Here is a 21394-nt window from a genome sequence, read left to right as displayed (position 1 = left end):
GTTTGTAAATCAGTAATCATCATAAAAGCGCTTGTCTGTGAAAGGCTGATAATTTTATATTTTATTATTTTTTCACATTCATATTTTATTGCATTGTATAATAATAATAATAATAATAACAACAAAAACAAAACTTTCTTAGTAAAATAACAATTTGCTAACATGTTTTATTGTAATATTTATTATTACAGGGGGCTGTGGAGAGGGGTTAAGCTGTTTATTTTCAACAGATTTCCGTTATTTTAGAAATGGAGAGACTGCAGGCGGCATTCGTGCCTTAGCCAGACAGCTAAATTCATTTTTTCAGGCAGCCAGGGACGTCCTGCAGATTTTGCAGAGACTCAATGCTTTAATTTTAGCTCTGCTAAACATTTTTAATAATAATAACAGGTATGTGCAGCGATTTAGGTAGGAAGTGCTCATCAGCTTACAAGAGTTTAAACTATGATTATCATTAAGTAACTGGTGAACGGTCGCTCGGCGCTAACACGGGCAGGCAGGGCCGGAGAGCGGGTTGTTTGGATGTTAGCATAGCCAGCTAGCTAACTCTCCTGCTGTCCTTCTTTCTCCGTCTCCGGGGGAAGGGGGTCCGTTACAAACCTTGGAAACATCAGCCAATAGTATTCGCTGAGGGAGGTAACTCTGACCCTGATCAGTTTAGGTGAACCAGAACTACCCCCCATTGAAAACTCCACACAAACTGGTAATTCGCTCGAGAACAATATTCTGTTCAGCGCGTACACGATTCCCTTTGTTTTTGCTTGCGAGTTCCACATTTGTGCTCACGAGAAGTTAATTAGGTTAAACACCGTAAACCCTGTTGTAGAAAAGAAAATGAAAGGTGGGCTACCCCCACCTCTCGTCCGGGGTACAACTCCCCTGCGTGTTCGTTTGATAGAGAGAGTCAGACAGGTGGAGTGAAGTTGAAAGCAAACCAAGTATTTATTACAAAGTGCTGAATATTCAGGAGAACCCACACATGAAAAGCCCGTCTAACAGCCGTCCCAGTATAAGTTCTGACCCCCCTCTGATCGGACTCCATGTTTATACCCCAAATGACGTGAAACCTGCTGATGAGGCGTTGCTAAAATCATCTCATGTTAGCGTGCGTAATTTCATGTGTTAGTGCTCAAGTTTCACAGGTCTGACCGGACCACTAGTGTTTGGCCTTGACTGTATCCAGCCGGACAGTGTGGTATTGTTTCAAGAATTGACTGGGTCCAGTCAGACAGTGCGATATTGTTCCAGTAATTAGACAGTGCCGCCCTCCCTATGTGCGCGTGTCCTCCCGCTTTGGTAGGTGAAGGACTTTGCACGCACAGAGAGAAAGGCCACACTGTTCGTCCCGAAGCCTCCTTTGTATCAATTTAGTTCATACAGAGTGCATTAGCTGATGATTGATGGCCGTTAGTCAGAGACATGCAGATAAACGAGATGCTTCAAGCATGAGCTATATAAGTCTCACAATAGTTCTCATATGTTATATGTTAATGTGTTAGTGGTGCGTGGTTAGACCGCCATACAATAGACCCTATGTGTTAGTAAACGCCTTATGTATCGTGTGGGTTAATTTGTTACAATAGAGTCTGTGTCAGTCACATGCCTGATCAAACAATGTTTATCTATATGTGTAAATAATATATATTGTGAGTATTGGTTAATCTTCTATATAAATGCGTGTAAAATACACTGTGAGTAATACAAATGATCAAATACAATGTGAGTATTGGTTATGCATATAGAATACAAGGTTTCACACAATGATTATGTAATTATAGATACTAAGATAAGTAATCATAATTGAAAGATATTTGTCAATACACTCAAGGTAAAATAAACAGTTACTCTTCAATTCTCCCTTTTGACGTATCAACCAGATACGTCAACACATCGTAATACCTCCTAATATGTATTTACATATGTTCAACACTTGATAAACATATGTGTGAACATTTTGCTAATGGTGGGAGCGAAAACCTGTCCGGCAGCCTTCCAACCAATTTTTGACAGGAAAAATTCTCCCACAGCCCCTCTGCCGCCAGGCGGCTAATAATTCGAACTCTATCAAAGGAGGAAGTGACATCATTGCCTTAAAGTCATCCCCAAGACTGGTTGGTTTACAGCATTTCCTCCTGCTCTTCCTCACACTCCAGTATAGGTAACATATATGGCGGTTTATAGTCTTTATTATCATTATACCCATTAGGGCAACGGTTATCATTATCTGGAGCCATATTGGAATAGCCGGAGGAAATGCTGGTTGGTTATAGTGTCCGTACTTTTACCTGTCCCACTCCCTTTTTCCGTACCAAGCCATTATTAAACCATAAATGTGTTTTCCCTCTAAGTTTCCCACTATTTAATAAACTTGTTACCTATAGCCCTATATGTGTAAGTGTTAAGGTTACAGAGTGTATTTTATTTTTTTTTTTTTTTACAATTCCGTTTTCTGAAGAGTCCAAGGCAACCTGTAAAGAAAAACAAGGTCCAGGACAACCTGTAAAGAAAAATAATGTGTTCCCCCCCCCTAATTTAGCAAATCACAGTTTATAACCCTATATGTGTAAATGTTAAAGTTGCAATGCGTGTTGTTCGTTTCTTCTTTCTTCTTGTTTCAGGGTTAGGAAGGTAGACTACCTCAGCCCCACGTACGAAGAGCTTTATTCTGGCTCTTGATGTCTGCAGTATCAGTGAATGAAAAGTATGAGTTGGTGTGTGATAAGACTATGTGTGTTCTTTTAATGAGATGTGTTTAAGAGTCTCTGTATGTAGTGTACTGTGACGCAATCGAAACGTTGCTGAATGAGTTACTCCCTCACTTCCGCTCCTCAGTCACAGCCAGGCTGTGTGCTGTCTGCTGCTGCGCTCTGAGAAACTCTGTTCTCTGCTGTGGCCAGGCCAGGCCCGTGCTGCGGGGGTTCTGCTGCCCCTCCTTCCTGCTGCTGCTGCTGTCTCTTCCCGCTTGCTCTGTGAGCGATCTCTGTTGTTGCACAGCTGTCGAACCCTCGCCTATCAGTTGATCTGCGTACGTTGTTCTCTCAGTCACCTGGAAAGGCTCAATCCAGCCAGGCTCGTTCCCCTTTCGTGCGCAATGGCGGAGGAGCCCTGACTTTGTGTCTGGACTGGTCCACCTTTGCACCACGTTCTCCTTCTCCCCCTGTGTAAACAGATCTGAAACGAGACTTTTGTATTCGTTATAATCATGTTTAAGGTTCTCTATTCATTTTGGAAGTCTTTTAAGGGGTCCTCCGTGTCTCCTTCCTGCAAGTTAAAATACATGGTTAAAATACATTTATCACACTTAACTTGAGCTCTAATTTCCCCTTAGAAGTTAATTATTTCATATTTAAATTTTGTCTGTGCACAGATTTCAGCCCAATTTTTGTTTTCTTACCTTCTTCAGTTGTCCTGATTTCCAGTTATACTCAATCATGATCTTTACTGTCAAATGTGCGTTCAATCCCCAACATTTAGTAATTTCTTTAAATCCCTAACTTTTAGGAATTTTCAATTTTAAATTGCAACATTTAATTATCATCACCATTAATTACTTGCTTTTACCTTACTTTTGTTCACATCCCTTTCCCTTTTAGTGTAACTGCTTCCCTGTTGCTCTAACTAATCTCTTATATCCAAATTAGATCTTACAAACACTTCCAATTTTCACCACCTAGTTTACCACTAGACACACACTATTTCTCATGCATGCACACACGCTCATACACTTCCACTCTCACAAACACTAACCAAGCTAAAGATCACACACCTCAACTCTGCAGCATCATTGTACAAACCATATTTTACTGCTTCACAGCACAGTGCTGCTGCTTTAAACACACCTGCTGTTAGACCTACCACTGAAAGCTTCTCATATTGTATTGGTAACACTATATAGATAATAGTTAAGAAACAAACACTTGGAAATACATCTAAATCATGTTTATTATTATTGCTCCATGCAAAGTTTTAATGATCCGCTGCTCTATTCTCCCATTCATCTCCACACTGATTGATAGAATATCAGGGCCCAAAGTTTTTAATTCTGCACAAACTACACCTAATGTGGCTTCTGTCTCAGGAATGGGTCCATATTGATGTACTGGGCTTTCTTGGGTTACTTTTGCTTGGACTTTAGAATCACCGCTTGTGGCTACATTGTTTTCCGCGGTGTGCTATTTATTAAGTAATTATATTTCTAACTTTATTCAGTTCCCAAGATTTTTATAAAGCCTTGATTTCTAGATTTAGTTGATTTTATTTAGTGCTTTAAGAATTGGGATAAGTGGAACGTGATTATTTTTCTCTGTATCAATCGTTCCATTACAACCAATAATATTATCAATATTAATAAACACAGATGTTATGCTTTGCTTTGTCCACGTTATTATAGCAAGTAAATCCGAACAATGCTTTACATTTACTGATCAATATGTTCAATATGTATTTATGCATATGCAATGCACAGCAGATTGCTTTTCACAGTTATCAACAATGCATCTATTTCCTTAAACAATTTATCAAGCCTCACACATTGTTTTTCTTGTTCAAAAAATGGCTTACATGTTGAATAGTGAAAGTTTAATTTTGTGTCTACATTTCATATTTTAAAGTTAGGATTGAGTGTGTCTTAAAGTTAAGACTGTTACAATATTGCTGAAAGTAATTGCTCATCTGCATAGTGGTTGTTTTAAAGGTCACCTTCCGTCGTTTTTTCTTTCATTTTAACATGTCTAGTTGTGGTCTCTAGTATGAATGAATGACATGTGAGCCGTTTTTGTTAAAAAAAAGTGCTCAGGTGTCTCTGTATAGCTCTTTTTTAATGGACTGTTTTAGGGGTGTGTCCAAAATGACCGGATTCCAGCTTTGCTCATGAATATTCATACATGCAAACAGCATGCAAATATCTCTCCTCTGATTGGCTAGGAGCACTGCGACGCCCCTCCACCGCTCTGCCGCTCACTGCCTCCCACCTCCTAACTGATGAGCGGTGATGTTGCGTCGCTTCAGCTCCGCCTCTGGGAGTTTCTCGAGCCAAGGTGGGCTGGTCTGTGAGTTTCTGCCTACGTAGGCAGAAAGATAATTCAAAATTCACCCGTTTTTTGGAGGGGGGGAGGGGGGATTTCTTTGCTTAGCTCCTGCAGACAATGGGGGCTGCAAAACAGTTTAATGTGCAGGTGTACACATTCAACTCGGAGAGACCTACTGTATTCCACAAAAAACAAGAAAAATCGGATTTTCGCGGAAGGTGACCTTTAAAATCAAACTTTAAAAGATAAACAAGCTAAAAGTTTAAAAAATGCTCTATATCTATAAAATAATGATTGGTCAAAAATTTTAGTAATAGTGGTGAGGGATGAAAAAGGTAATAGGTTTAAAAAAAAAAGATAAAAGTATAAAATAATTCTTGGGCAAATAATGGTGGTAATAATGATCATCTATTTACCTCTCCCCCTTTTTCTGAAACAGAATTTCTGTTTCAGAGAACTTAACGCAAAATTGCTTCACCCTCTTACTGTCCATTGGGCCGGTCTACCCTGCCCAGGCCTCCACTGACACACACCCCATCACTTCATTCATCCACTCACTCTCCCCCTGGGCCGCGCTTCCCTTCCACGATGTTTTCTCCGTTTTCTGTTAAAATGCATGTGGTGGTCAGATCGAGACTGTGCCTGCCTTAGGTTGTCCCGTTGTAGTATGTTGGGATCTTACCCGTCTTTGGCTAACCAGCCTAGCCCACTGAACCACACACAGCGTAGCAGCACAGTTTTATCAACATTCAGTGCCGTAGTGTTCCTGCAGGGTACAGTTAGGGAACGCAACCCCAGGTATGTCGTACTTTCATAAATTCACACTCTGATGTGTACCGTGAAAGCCCGTGCAAGGCACCAAGTACCCATGGTTTATTATTTGTTATTATTGTATACAGATTTTCTTTATTACCATCAGTATCACCCTTTCTCTCCCACTGAATTTAGCTTAAATTATTTGCTGTGATGCCACTGCTCTGGAATAGACCCAAAAGAGTGCATGTCAATGAATAATTATTCAGATTTGGCCTCTGTATCTCACAGATGTACCACAAGGTTAAATTTTGGTCCAGTTTTATTTAATATATACATAAATTATATTGCTGGCTCTGCTTCTCAGATTGCAAACTTTACCATTATGCAGATGAAACAATTTTATATTGCTTAGCTGATTTTGTTCATGCTACAGCCAGAAAATTATGCATTTGTTTTATAGGTGGCATTGTATAAGCATGAAAACTAAATTTATGCTGTTTTCCAGATCTCTTTCTAGTCTAATTTAATACCGTAAAGCAAAACAGAGAGCTGCATTTTTAAACACATTTGATGTCCCCTTATTTAAAATGAGAAAGACTCAATTCACTAAAGCTTGTATTACATCCAATACTGAGTTTCTTTTTCAAATAAATAAGGTCTTTCCTCATTGGTTTCTGAAATCAACTATCCCTCTTAAGAGAATCAAAATATCAGCATAGACGGATATACATGAGATCATAGAGAAATTAGATATTACATCTGTCTTATATAAGTCTCATTCAGCCAGGACTGAACTGAGATCAGTCTGAATAAGAAACGAATGGTAAGATAATTGACTAAATCACCTGATAGAAAAAGCTGTTTGGAATGGCTCACTTATTAACTCATTCACTATTCACGATGTAGCATTTTTCTATTTATTGAACTGATTATTTAACAATCAAACAAGAAACCATGTTTATTTGTCCTGCTCTGTGGACATCTGACACAACAGTACTGCATGGCATAGTATATTTTGGGATGTCAAGCGTACATCTTCTGTACAATATTATTATAATATAATGTAATTAATAGTGAACTATATGGGGGAAAAATGTACTGCTGAGTTTCGACAAAGCATTGTAAAAATGGCCAATCCAAATTGCTTAGTATTTCTGCAATAGGAAACGATTCCGACACAGCCACACACCTTCATTATTTTCATTATTAGATTTGCTTATAGAATATAGAGTGAGACATATGTCCCTGTTAGGTTAGGGCCCCCAACATATAGTCCAATACCCAAAATTAAGCTAATTATTTTCATCAATTCTGTCTCCATAATCCCTTTATTAAATTCTCTAAATTCTCTAATTATCTATCCAGTCACACACCACTCGGACATTATTCAACAACTCAATTATTTATATTAACACTTCCCCAACCTCGCTTACATTAAAGTACACTTTACTCATGATTGGGTATTCACATTTTCACATTCTCTTTGTAGAACTGTCTTATAACGTATGCATATATTATATTATATTATATTATAGTTATATGTCACATCAGTCACTTTCGTAATCGATGTCATCGCACTTTACTCTTTTATTTATTTAATTATTTATGACCATTAGTAATATCTACTGCACTGCTCCGTTTACAGATAGATCTTTACCCTGTATAGTTAGGTTTTTTATAGCCTTATATATTTTCTGATATATATATGTGTCTATCCATACAAAAACCTTTTCACCTCTGTCCCCCATTTTCACTGTGTATTACTCTATTTCCCTACTGAACTGATGTTCTATTTTCTATGATGTCTCACAAGCGTTAATTCACAAATAAAACCAACCTCTCAGTCTAAAACCAATAGGCTGGACCAACTCCACCTACTTCACCTTGGACTCCTCCCCTGCAGTGGGACTCATCCATTCCTATTTCGTTGTCACACAAGATTTCGTACACTCAACCAATCACACTGCTCACAGGAGCTCCGCTCACACACAGTTTCACACACACTCCAACACATACGCACACACTTCTGTTTCACTCACTCTGTCTTACACACACTCTTTAATTTGCTGCCATACACTTTCTCACTCACTGCCACACACACATTCTTTCTCTCCGCCACACAAGATACACATTTTCTGTTTCTCTCTCAGGAAAACTGGACACGCACACTTTCACACTCACAGGTACACTTTTAATCCCTGTAACAGACACTCGTACACCCTTTTCTTTTTCTCTCTGTCAGTCGCACATACACAATCACAAAGTCAGACACACTCAGTCCCTGGAATAAGCACACATACACACGCATACTCTCTCACACTTATTGGCCACAGACTCACTTCCCTCAAACTTATAGTTTATACTGCTATGTATACCCCTCTGTATTTGTTTTCTTTTACCCCAGACAAGACACGAATAAGCCATGCACACAAGCAGTGGGTCGCTGCCCACCCGCGAGATACCGCTCCCGGTCTGCCTTCGATTATACCTAAGGACCCCCGTTCACACTTTTAAGCTACTCATTTATTTTAAACTAACACTCACGCGCTAATGAAGGCTTTCCATATGGTCCCAGTCACGCTTCTTAAAGCCCGCAACTTTCAACATGAAACGCGCAATATATTAACCCGATCTTTTGTCAATTATTTCTATCTGTATTAATACGTAGTAGGTACAGCGTCTATTAATTTTTTACCAAATTTCTTGAGCAGGAACAGCATCTGCTTCTGTTTTAACAATCATATAACACTTGAGTATTATTATTTTTTATTTTATTGTCTTTTTCTATGTATTTAATGTTTTTCTATGTATTTAATGCACAACATCTGCTCTTTTTAACCGAATTAAAATAGAGAAGTAGGTACAGCGTCTACCCGAGCAGGCACAACATCTGCTCTTTTTAACCGAATTAAAATAGAGAAGAAGTAGTGTACAGTGTCTACCCGAGCAGGAACAACATCTGCTCTTTTTAACCGAATTAAAATAGAGAAGTAGTGTACTTCGTCTACCCGAGCAGGTACAGCATCTTCTCTTTTTTTTTTAACCGAATTAAAATAGAGGTGAGTAGGTACAGCGTCTACTCTGGCTTGTTTACGAGCGGATCAATCTCGAGGTGAGCCTTACACCTGGCCTTTATCCGAACTTCTCGTCAGAAGCCGGGGGGACACGCCAGCTTCCAATCCTTAAAATCAGTAGGTACAGCGTCTACCGTTTAACACCCTGGAATAGGAACAGCTTCTATTCTCATTTAAAACCCTGGAGTAGGCACAACTTCTACTCTCAATTAAATAGCTTGGTATGCTGCCTGCTCCCCTCCGGACAGCAGCCAGGCCTCCGATCCACTCAAATTTGAAATAGCCAATATGCAGAATTTGATTAAACCGGCTCTGCTTACCTGCTTTGTTAAGTTCGGCCGTGAGTGGATCAGTGCCAGATACTGTCCTCCGTCAGACTGGTTCAGAGGTCGGGGTCACCAAATTGTTGTAGAAAAGAAAATGAAAGGTGGGCTACCCCCACCTCTCGTCCGGGGTACAACTCCCCTACGTGTTCGTTTGATAGAGAGTCAGACAGGTGGAGTGAAGTGAAAGCAAACCAAGTATTTATTACAAAGCTCTGAATATTCAGGAGAACCCACACATGAAAGACCGTCTAACAGCCGTCCCGGCATAAGTTCTGACCCCCCTCTGATCTGACTCCATGTTTATACCCCAAATGACGTGATGAGGCGTTGCTAAAATCATCTCATGTTAGTATGCGTAATTTCATGTGTTAGTGCTCAAGTTTCACAGGTCTGACCGGACCACTAGTGTTTGGCCTTGACTGTATCCAGCCGGACAGTGTGGTATTGTTTTAAGAATTGACTGGGTCCAGTCAGACAGTGCGATATTGTTTCAGTAACTAAACAGTGCCGCTCTCCCTATGTGCGCGTGTCCTCCTCCCGCTTTGGTAGGTGAAGGACTTTGCACGCACAGAGAGAAAGGCCACACTGTTCGTCCCGAAGCCTCCTTTGTATCAATTTAGTTCATACAGAGTGCACTAGCTGATGATTCATTGTTAGTCAGAAACATGCAGTAAACGAAATGCTTCAAGCATAAGCTATACGCTTCACACAATGGGTTCCATATATTATATGTTACTGTGTTAATAGCGCGTGATTAGTCCGCCATATAATAGGTCCTATGTGTTAATATACGCCTTATGTATCATGTGGGTTAATTTGTCATAATAAGGGTGGTGTTAGTCACATGCTTGATCAAACAGTGTTTTACTATATATGTAAAGAATATATTGTGATTATTGGTTAATCTTTTATATAAATGCGTGTAAAATACACTGTGAGTAATAAAAATAATCAAATGTAATGTGAGTATTGGTTATGCATATAAAATACAAGGTTTCACACAATGATTAAGTAATTATAGATACTAAGATAATTAATCATAACTGAAAGATATTTGTCAATCGACCCAAAGTATAATAAACAGTTACTCTTCACCTTGTACACTTCGAAGGCAGTACCCTTTCTAGGGCACAACATTAAAATCGAGCAAAAAAATAGCCGTCGCGCTACACAGTTTTTTACGCACATTTTTACAACATAGCTAGCGATACTAAAATACTGTTTTATGACAGGATTTTTTGTGACAATAAAGTTTAAGTGTTCGTCTAACGCGGGGTGGAGGGGAGGAATATGTGGGTGATGGTGGGGGTGGGGGGGCAGAGAGAGACAGGAAGCAAGCAGAGGGCAAGGCTGGGTGCAAAATGGTACAGCTCCTCTCAAAATAAAATGCACTGAGGAGGGCTGCTAAAGACAAACTCTCCCAGCTTAAGGATCTGGTGGATGAAATTGCCACCAAAAGTGCACAGCTTAGAAGCATGTAAAATAATGGATGTATATATGTTTGTTTCATTGACAGTAAATGTCAATTGACTGCAATCTGGCTTTATTTCTTTTTTTAATAATTCGTGAAGGTCTTAAATTTAACCCATGATGGTCTAAAAAAAAAGTCTAAAATTGCACTTGTTAAAACCTGCAGACACCCTGTTGATAAGTGAACCATCCTGCTGCCAATTGGCCAGATACAATGGTCAGATTTGTGGGCAGCAGTCTTTTAACAGAGCATGTTAATAGTAATGATAAACAATTGATTTGTGCCTGCTTAGGACGTTTCTGGTCTGAAGGTTTAATTTTAACTATTCTGTTTATATGCAATAGAAGGTAGAGTACTCATGTTTATAATTTTGAATTTGAGATACTTTGAATCTTTTCCAATTTATAAACCTAACTATTCTTTGTCTTAAAATGGTCCTTTCTCACTCTCACTTACTCTTTTGCATTCTTTCTATCTTTTTTAGCCTGGAACAAATATGGTGGAGTACCTCCATGAGGCCATGGCATCCAGACCTTACCCCTATGTCCTGACACTGGGAAATGACAATCGGCATACAACTCAGACCTTTATCATTGCTGGACAGGCTGTGGAACACGACACTCTGCTTCAGGCCATTGATGTCTGCTTTAAGGCATTCTTTATTTTGGACATTAAATACCCAAAGCAATTTGAACATGTGTGGGAGTTTCTGCAGAGTGTGATTTATGAAATGCCAGGACGGGAGTCCAAACTGGTAAAGTTCCTTCCAACAAGAATACTTGCTTGCCAGTAGAACCAACAGCCTTAATGTCAATTTGTTACTAGACCTGTTAAATGCTGTCCGTTGTTAAGCATGGTTTTAATGAAAATTTGTTACATTATATATTGTTGGTATTGAATAAAATGGCCTCAAGGACAGCTTGTTGCTACCAGCTTGACACAAAGCCTGTTAACTATTCAGTTAAGCATTGTTGTGCACTGTTTTAATTACAATTATATGAATTAATATGAATTATTTTCCATAATTGTTACATTTTACATTGTTGGCATTCAGTTATAATAAATTTCAAGGCAATGCCTTGTAAAAATTACATTATTGTTTAGGTGTTTATTGCATAACATAGTTTATAGCAATTTATTTCACGAAAGGTGTGTTAGAATTAATCTGTCATTTCTGTTAATTTCACCAACCATTTGGATAGATAACTGAACAAATGTATCTCGCTATTGAAACAAACCCAGAATTTAAATTAATTTGACCCAGTATTTGGGTAGAAAAATAACAAATTATGCAGTTGAAACAACAAATAATTGTAATTAATTTGACCCAGCATTTGGGTAGAGTATATAACAAATATGTGTAGTTGAAATTACCTTAATTTGCAGTTAATTTGACCCAGCATTTGGGTAGTATATTTTAACTCGACTGCTGGGTTATAATGGGTCAACCCATCTTGCTGGGTCAAATTAACTACTGCTGGGCTGGTGCTATAATAACCCAGCGGTTGGGTTGAAAATAACCCATATTGGGTTATTTTTAGCCCAACTGTTTTTAGAGTGCACAGAACATCAGTACTAACACTAACATGCAGCAAATCTCTTTACCATCTGTTTACACATTACTATTTGTTGACTCACAAAGCACAATAGTATAGAAGAATTTTAAAATCTTTACTCAAAATTGTCCAAGCACCTTAACTTAAACATGAGCATAGTTACAAAGAAAACAGGGGTACAATATATAGTATTATTAGACAGAGGCAAGACACCCTCTAGCAAAAAGGACTGGGCAGCCCCAGTGTCCCTCAAAACGCACTGCAACAACAGAGGCCAAACCTCTTTAGACCAACGTAGTGAAGTAGCAACACGCTCAAAGTGGAAAAAATATTTCTCCACATCTCTCTCAATAAATGGTGGAACTGAGGTCAAAAACTGGCTCTGCTGGTGACACAGCCCCTAAAGCTGGTTCTATTGGTGGTGTAATCACTGGTGTAGCTGTAGCACTAGGTAAATCCCTTGATACCCCTTGTTTAACTGCCAGTTCTAGCTCTAGTTTCTTTAACTCAAAATCCTTTTCTTTCAACTGCATTTCTATCTCCAGCTTCCTTAGGGTTAGCTGCTGCTCCAACTTTTTTCTCTCAAACTCTCTTTCTATTTCCTTCTCCTTACGAGTTTGGGCCTCACGATCACTTCTGAGTTTACTTAATCTGAACACTCAAAAGTTAAACTACCAGGCTTACAACACTCCCTAAACATGTATATTAAAAGCTCAAACAACAAGGTTAGAAAATCTACAGAACCAAAATAACCTAAATCAACAAACCTAAAATTTATAGCAGAGTTAACAAATTACCAACAAGTCACATCTACAGTAAACCCCTCCAAAGGCTCCAGTGACTAAACAGAAGTTGGCAATACTCCCACTACAAAATACAGGTTAAGGTTACTACTACCAAAACACAGGCCATATTACTGCTACAAACAAATGTTTCCCCAAATCTATTCACACACCCTCTCCCAAAAAGGAAGAGAAGAGAAAAAAAACAACCCAACCAATGGGTATTTGAGTGTTCTTACTACTAGTTTAGAGTAACTCTGGACCTAACATACCTAACAAAAATAATCTAACTAAACCTTGCTAGTCTTCAGAGGCTTACCAGGCTCGAGGCCACTTTAAACGCTGAACCTCATTACTACTGGTCCCATAACTAGAACCAGAAGCTTGAGTGCGTACCCCCAACAGAGAACCAAGTCTCCACCCAGGATTACCTCCAAAAATAATAAAGGCAAAATAACAAAGCAAAATAATAAACAGTGCTCCGAAGAAAGAGCTAGAGACTAGCTCAGTTGGAACACCCTAACTAACCAGAGTTACTCCTAATAACTAAAGTAAACAAAAGAAAGAACACTCAAACATGACTCACCCAGTTGTCTCTCTGCTGGATCCCAATTAAACAGCATGATCAGTAGACTGAATTCAAATTCTTCCAAAGGACCATAAAAAGTATCTCGGACGAGCACCCCAATTTATGTTACGACCCAGCTCGTTCCAGGATCGCAACATAAAGAAAGGGAGGACAACAAACTAGTAGCAAATATAAAATGCTTTATTTATTTATCAAAAATAGAAAAAAAGATCAAAATGTCTAGGGGAGAAGTATTAAAAAGAAGAACTGGTCAGCTGTTTAAACATGGGAATCCATGACTCCTAAAAGAGAGACAAAAGCAGAACAATTTTGTGAGGCATGGTGGTGAAGGGGGAAAACAAGAGAGTGAGAGCTCAACTCCAGAGAGCCTATGTACTCTCACTAATTACTATCAGTTGCAACCAATAAAGACTCACACCACGCTAACTTCCCTTGGTCCAACCTCTGGGACAAACCATCCTTAGAGCAGGTGGGGGAGGTCGTCACAAAGGTGACAAGGTATCCGTGAGGGAAGATGATGCTGTTTGATCTAAAAGATTTTTTTAGATAACTGAATATTAAAAAGGAAGACAAAATGCATCCAACAGAGTTGTAGTGGTATTCAGATTTATATGTCACATATGTGTCTGTGAAAGGCTGATAATTTTATATTTTATTATTTTTTTCACATTCATATTTTATTGCATTGTATAATAATAATAATAACAACAAAAACAACGTTTGTTATTATTATTATTATGTGAATGTATCAGTTAAGGACAAGCTTACAGTAATGGTTTTAAGTAGATTTCTTAGTAAAATAACAATTTGCTAACATGTTTTATTGTAATATTTATTATTACAGGGGGCTGTGGAGAGGGGTTAAGCTGTTTATTTTCAACAGATTTCCGTTATTTTAGAAATGGAGAGACTGCGGGCGGCTGCGGGCGGCATTCATGCCTCAGCCAGACAGCTACACACCTTTTATCAGGGAGCCATGGACGCCCTGCAGATTTTGCAGAGACTCAATGCTTTAATTTTAGCTCTGCTAAACATTTTTAATAATAATAACAACAGGTATGTGCAGCGATTTAGGTAGGAAGTGCTCATCAGCTTACAAGCGATAAAAGTATGATTCATATTTTTATTGCATATTATTATTATTATTATTATTATTATTATTATTATTATGAGTGAATGCATCAGTTAAGGACAAGCTGGAAACTATTGCACAGTAATGATTAAGTGAATTTCGTAATAAAATAATTTGCTAACATGTTTTATTATAATGTTTATTATTACAGTAAAATAAATTACTGTAAAATTAGCAACCTGATCCACGTTACTTAAGAAACACTAGTGGCAGAGTAAAACCCACTTAGTCACAGAGTCTTGATAAAGTCACATGACTCTCCAGCATCTGTTGCTCATTTCACGGAGCTCCACCAGGGGGCTGTGGAGAGGGGTTAAGCTGTTTATTTTCAACAGATTTCCGTTATTTTAGAAATGGAGAGACTGCGGGCGGCTGCTGGCGGCATTCGTGCCTCAGCCAGACAACTCAATTCATTATTTCAAACAGCCATGGACGTCCTGCAGATCTTGCAGAGACTAATTGCTATAATTTTAGCTCTGCTAAATATTTTTAACAATAACAATAACAGGTATGTGCAGCGATTTAGGTAGGAGGTGCTCATCAGCTTGCAAGAGTTTAAACTATGATTATAATAACTGGTGAATGAACAAATGTTATTGTTAAACCACACATTCGTGAGATTTTCTCTAATAGATAATATATTTATTGTTCAGGGGTCAGGCTCGCCTCCCTCAGCGAGTGCTATTGGCTGATATTGTCAGGGTTTGTGACGGACCGCCTGGGAGCCGGAGAAAGAAGGACAGCAGGAGAGTTATGCTAACATCCAAACAACCCGCTCTCCGGCCCTGTCTGACCGGGTTAGCGCCTACGGGAAAACAGCGCCGGAGAGCCCGGTCGCTCCAGGCGCTGAACAGGGGCAGACAGAGCCGGAATATTATTATTTTGTAGGGGTGGACGGGGATTGAGACTGCTGACAAAGCTGCAAGACAATGCATGAAGCAAAATTTTAGGTACAAATCTGTACTTACTTTTCTTAGTGCGTATGCTGAATGCTTCTTTGTATATAATACAGAAACACTCCACAGGGCTTTGTCGCCACTTTCCGCAGAGGGAAACTGTGGACCATGTTCTGTTTTGTAGGTGGCGGTAATGCCATGGTATATAATGGTATATTTTATTATTTTTTTCACATTCGTATTTTATTGCATTGTATTATAATAATAATAATAATAATAATAATAACAAAAACAACTTTTGTTATTATTATTACTGATTTGCTAACATGTTTTATTGTAATATTTATTATTACAGGTGGCTGGGGAGAGGGGTTAAGCTGTTTATTTTCAACAGATTTTAGAAATGGAGAGACTGCGGGCGGCTGCAGGCGGCATTCGTGCCTTAGCCAGACAGCTACACACCTTTTATCAGGGAGCCATGGACGTCCTGCAGATTTTGCAGAGAATCAATCTGTTGATCCAGGCGCTGAACAGGGGCAGACAGAGCCGGATAGCCGGTCGCTCCAGTCGCATCGGAAGAGAGAAGGCTACGGGAAGGAGTATGGCGATGGAGCAGGTCAGTAAGGTAGGATGGGGCCAGATTATGGAGAGTTTTGTAAGTGAATAGAAGTATTTTAAACTGAAAGCGTTGCGGAATGGGAAGCCAATGAAGTTTTTGAAGAACGGGTGTAATATGATCAAATGAGCGATTGTGGGTGAGTAGACGCGCAGCTGAGTTCTGAATGTACTGGAGTTTATTTAGGATTTTGCTAGGATTTTGCTAGAGTTTCAGCAGCAGTAAACGAGAGTGACTGACAGAGACGTGCTATGTTTTTGAGATGAAAAAAGGCAGTCTTGGTGATTTGATTTACATCACATGTGTCAAACACAAGGCCCGCGGGCCAAATGGAGAGCTTGTAAGATCTTAGTGTCTATAATAAATAAGTCAGAAGCGTTCTTTGACCAAAAAATACATTTCCCACAATGCTTGTCGATTGTATTACCCGCAAAGTTACGGCTTACTGCCACTACACGGCAGTGTAGTCATTGATGTGGAAACCCTGCCGGAGGGAAGGTGTAACTTCGCGGGTGGAATTGAGACATATAAATGTTTATCCCATAATGTCCAGAAAAAGAGAAGTTGATGCAGACGGACGGCTGTGCTTCAAGGCGAAAGACCGGTATGCCTTTTGTGTTACGAAGAGTGTTACTGACCAAAATAAACGCTTTTTAGGAGAGATATAAGTTCTGTGTAAATATTTATAAGACAATAGCTGACAAAATCTGTTTTAATGACGTTAATAAACATCACTGGGACAGCGCTAGTCGCAGTTTCACCGCAGCAAAGGACGAGGAGGTGAATCACTTATCTAACCAGCCTTTACTGATTTCTGCTCCAATAACCATTTCAATAACCTCCAATAGCCTTTAATAGTCTTCAGTAGCCTTCAACAGTCTAACCTTGCAGCCGTGGTGTGTTCTAAACTCCGTAGTTATAAACATCCTGAGGTTAGCAGCGCGATAACTGACCTGTTTATAATGTAATCCCAGCAGTGACTCATGCTCTAAACGGCTGCTGTTAGCTGATTGGGCTGAAAGATGAACTGTAGAGAGCTGTATTATTCGGTTACAAAAATCTTTATTTCATACACAGAAGAACTTAAAAATTGTAAAAACGCTCCAGACTGGCTGAGCTGAGCCCTGTAGCCCGTGGCTGGGCTGTAGCTCTGACTCAGTAAAGACTGCGGACTTGTGGTGCTGCTGCTGCAGCTCCCACTAGTGGTTGGATGAGGAACTGCTAAATCTGAGGAAATGCTATGTTCTTAACAGCTCACAATTTTTGATTTTATATTTATTAAGCCTTATTTCAGTTAATAATTTCAAAGTTAATATAACTTGATGTCATTTCTATTCACTTGAATAGTTTGGTTCTTGATTGATGGAGTTTTTGGATTTCATGACATGACAAATTAAAAGGATTTATGTTAATAGAGCAACAAGCAAACATTTTTTCCATGCAACTGTAATATTTGATTGAATAAATAATATATTGAGAGTTATTTAACATTAAGGAGTAATTACATTCATTTACATATATTACATTTGGTTACATTTTATTACATTTATAAGTTACATCTGGCCCTCGGAGGACAGCCAATATGCCAATGTGGCCCTCGGCCAAAATGAGTTTGACACCCCTGATTTACATGATGTTCAAATGTGAGATTGCTATCAAAAATCACACCAAGATTGCGGATAACCGAAGATGAAAGCAATGTGTCATTGTCAAGAGTGAGTTTAAAATTATTTGCAGATTTTGTAAGTGATTTGGGACCAATGATAATCATATTAGACTTAGCTTGCATCCAATTTTTCATTTCTGTGATGCAGTTTGTCAGTGTGGAGTGGAGTTCAGTGGTGACAGAATTGGAGGAGATATACAGCTGAACATCATCAGCATAGCAATGAAAATGAAGACCGTGCTGACGTATGATGTTACCAGGGGGAAGTAAGTAAAGAATAAACAGAAGGGGACCAAGTACTGAACCTTGGGGTACACCTTGGGACAATGGGGCAATGGAAGAGCTGCAATTATTACTGTTAACAAATTGCTTACAATCTGTAAGATTAGACCTTAGCCAAGAAAGAGCAGTACAAGTGATATTGACGGAGGATTCAAGGCGAGAAAGAAGAATGGAGTGGTTAATGGTATCAAAAGCTGCAGTAAGGTCAAGGAGAATGAGAATACTAATTTGTCTGGAATCAGAGGAAAGAAAATGATCATTTGTGACTTTGAGGAGAGCTGACTCAGTGCTATGGTGTGAGCGGAAACCAGCCTGAAATGTTTCAAACAAGTTATTGGAAGTAAGGTGTTGTTTAAGCTAAGAGGCAACAACACGTTCCAATATTTTTGACATATATATATTTGTGTGTGTGTGTATATATATATATATATATATATATATATATATATATATATATATATATATACACACTCACACACTACACACACACAAATTAATACTTCTTTCTCTTTTATCTTCAGAGACAATAACTGAACACGTGGTCTGTATGGGTATACCTTGTATACTAATTAATTTTAAATGTATATGTATTTTTTTAACATTTGCTATTATTCCTGTTTTCTTGATACATTATCAATAATGCATTATATTGCATACATAGTACCTCTCAGCACAGCAAACTGAGGACTCTGTGACACTTATTCATTCCGGCAATTCTGGTCACACCATGGACACATCCCCATCTATGGTCACACTCTCAGTCTTGCTGATGCCTATAACACTATTTTTATAGTTCTACCCTATTTTGCACTAGTAGTTCTTTCACTAGATCATTCATTTACTGTTTACGTATCTTTTGCACTGCTAAATTTAAATTATTATATAACTGTATTTGCACTTTCTGTATGGCTGACATCAGTTATCCTTACTTTTTGCACATCAACTGGTGTTCACTGTCTATTGGGTTCAACTGCACTACCTCCATTTTACATTACACACACAATAAAGACTGTACTTTTATACTTTTAATTTTATTTTTTATTTTGTTGTTTTTATATGTATCATCATATTTTATCTTTTTGTAACTTTGTGTACTATACATACCTGCTGCTGGATGTCAAGAATTTCCCCTCGGGGATCAATAAAGTATCTATCTAAATATCTATCTAAATATCTATCTTTTAAAGATTGTCACACATTTGTGTAATACCTCATTTGTACCAGCAGCAACTTACAAAACACATTGTGAAACAAAAATGTTTTTTTTAACGAGAGGTTTTATAATGCTGTATAAAACTGTATCTGTTCATAAGAACATTGTACATACTAATATAAGGCATTATGAATCTTTATGAAGGGACATATTTGTACTATATACAGTGGCTTGCAAAAGTATTGGTACCCCTTGAACATTTTAAAATTCAAAATGTTAGAAAAGCCTGAAAATCCTGAGTGGTGGAAAATCCCCACGTTAGGTCTGTAAATTAGGTTGGGCTCTGGCACAGAATCTAAACTCTAATTTGAACCACTTTATATAGCATAGCTACCATCAGCCAGTACACCATGTTCCAAATTATCATTCCAATTATTAATTTTCTCAGATTTTCCTATATGGTCAGGTCTGTACGACTTACGGTTTGGTCTGTGGACTGTTTTATCTGAGAAAAAGAAGAAGAAGAAAAACCCTAACAAATACAAAAGGGTTTCGGCACCTTTGGCGCTTGGACCCCTAAAACTTGTAGACATGTATTTACACCTAAATATTAAAAAGAAAAATAGTGATATGTTTTTAAATGTGACAATCAAACAGAAATGTTTTATGTAATGTATTATTTACAGAAAGATGAGACACAATTAGTGGAGAGAAGAGGACATGGTGCGGGCACTGGAGGAAGTGTCTACGGGCATGGCTGTACGCCACGCAGCCAAACTTAGGTGACTTTAAAAAATCAGTTAGAGATTCAGACACTGTTAGGGAAGTTTAGATTTCATCTCATTTCACTGTCAGATTCTTTTGTAGATATAATCTGTAGGTTCTAAAGCTTATTTCTTAAAGGCAGAAAGAAAGCCAGGTAGCAGGGGACACAAACCAAAGGTAGCAAGCCAATAAATAGATCAATTCTATTCTGTAATTACAGAGAACATTATATTCTGTAAGCAAGGAAGATAGTATCAGGCTGAAACAGTGTTTCTTTCATGTCAGACATCTGTAGAAGGTGCATGCAGGCCAATTGACCAGTAGGGAGTCATGGGTGTCCTGTCCCCTGTGAGCAGCTGTGAGCAGTGAAACCACTCAAGAGAGGAATAATTTAGGTGTCTTTGGTGCCAGAGGATGCGTGCCCGCATCATGTCCTAACTTAACCATTAATCTTTGTGTTGTGTTAATTTTGTTTATTATTATTATTATTATTATAACACTGATTATTTGTATATGTATGTTTATACGGTTTAAATACTTAAATAAAATTATTATTTATTTAAAAATATTTACACACTTTGTATCACTGTAAATTAAACATATATTTCCCCTTTTGGTAAAAAAGAAAAACTACAAAACAAACAAACAAAAAAAACTAAGAAAAGTATTTTGAACTGTTATTATAGAGTCTTTTAAGCAGACAGGTTAGTTCCAAAAACCAGGACGTGAAGTGGCTTTTAATAGGGGACCCTCCTTTATTCTTGCAGTATTGGGGTCTAAATATTAAAGTTCTTTTTTATATAATAGAAATATTAAAATATAAGGCAAATTATTTAATTTAATAAATTTTGATATTTGTTTTAATACTTCATAAATAATATTTTTTTCTTATTTTTAAAAATATGATTGGTTTCTCATAAGATCAAATATTTTTGGTATAAATAAAAAAAACATTTTAAACTGTTATTATTGGGTCTTTTAAGCAGAAAACAGAAGGTGAGGTGGGCGAAAATAGGTGACTCTCCATTCTTATCTTGAAATAATATGCTGATGAATGTTACCAAGGGATCATTCCTAAAACAAATCAAAGTCATAACACAACATAACTGATTTTCAATTACTGAGTTGGTTAATCTCAAACTTTCCAGTGTAAATTTATGGTTAATGTTGTATAGCTCTGACAGCTCAGTTCTTCCAGATCTGAAACCAGTTTCCTGGACCAGTGCTGTAACATTTCTATCACAGCAGGTTTGGTAAAGATGCAGTCCAGCCATCGACCAGCTGGACCAAACACAGACTCTCC

The 21394-nt window shown here is 38.1% G+C and overlaps 2 long non-coding RNA genes across 2 annotated transcripts in view; both read right to left on the bottom strand.

The window, feature by feature from the left end:
* The window catches only part of LOC111197040 (uncharacterized), a 113417-nt gene that overhangs the window by 66277 nt on the left and 25746 nt on the right, over nucleotides 1-21394 (bottom strand). The window lies entirely within an intron of this gene.
* LOC125799062 (uncharacterized) lies at nucleotides 919-11316 on the bottom strand. The gene is made up of 2 exons (XR_007437884.1): nucleotides 7658-11316; nucleotides 919-7556 (listed from the first exon to the last, which is right to left on the bottom strand). It is a non-coding gene; the product is annotated as an uncharacterized LOC125799062 (long non-coding RNA).

Source organism: Astyanax mexicanus, chromosome 2 (assembly GCF_023375975.1).
Source record: "Astyanax mexicanus isolate ESR-SI-001 chromosome 2, AstMex3_surface, whole genome shotgun sequence".
In the NCBI taxonomy this organism is placed as follows: domain Eukaryota; kingdom Metazoa; phylum Chordata; class Actinopteri; order Characiformes; family Acestrorhamphidae; genus Astyanax; species Astyanax mexicanus.
The sequence above is the reverse complement of the archived record's forward strand: the minus strand, read 5'-3'. Positions and strand labels throughout refer to the sequence as shown.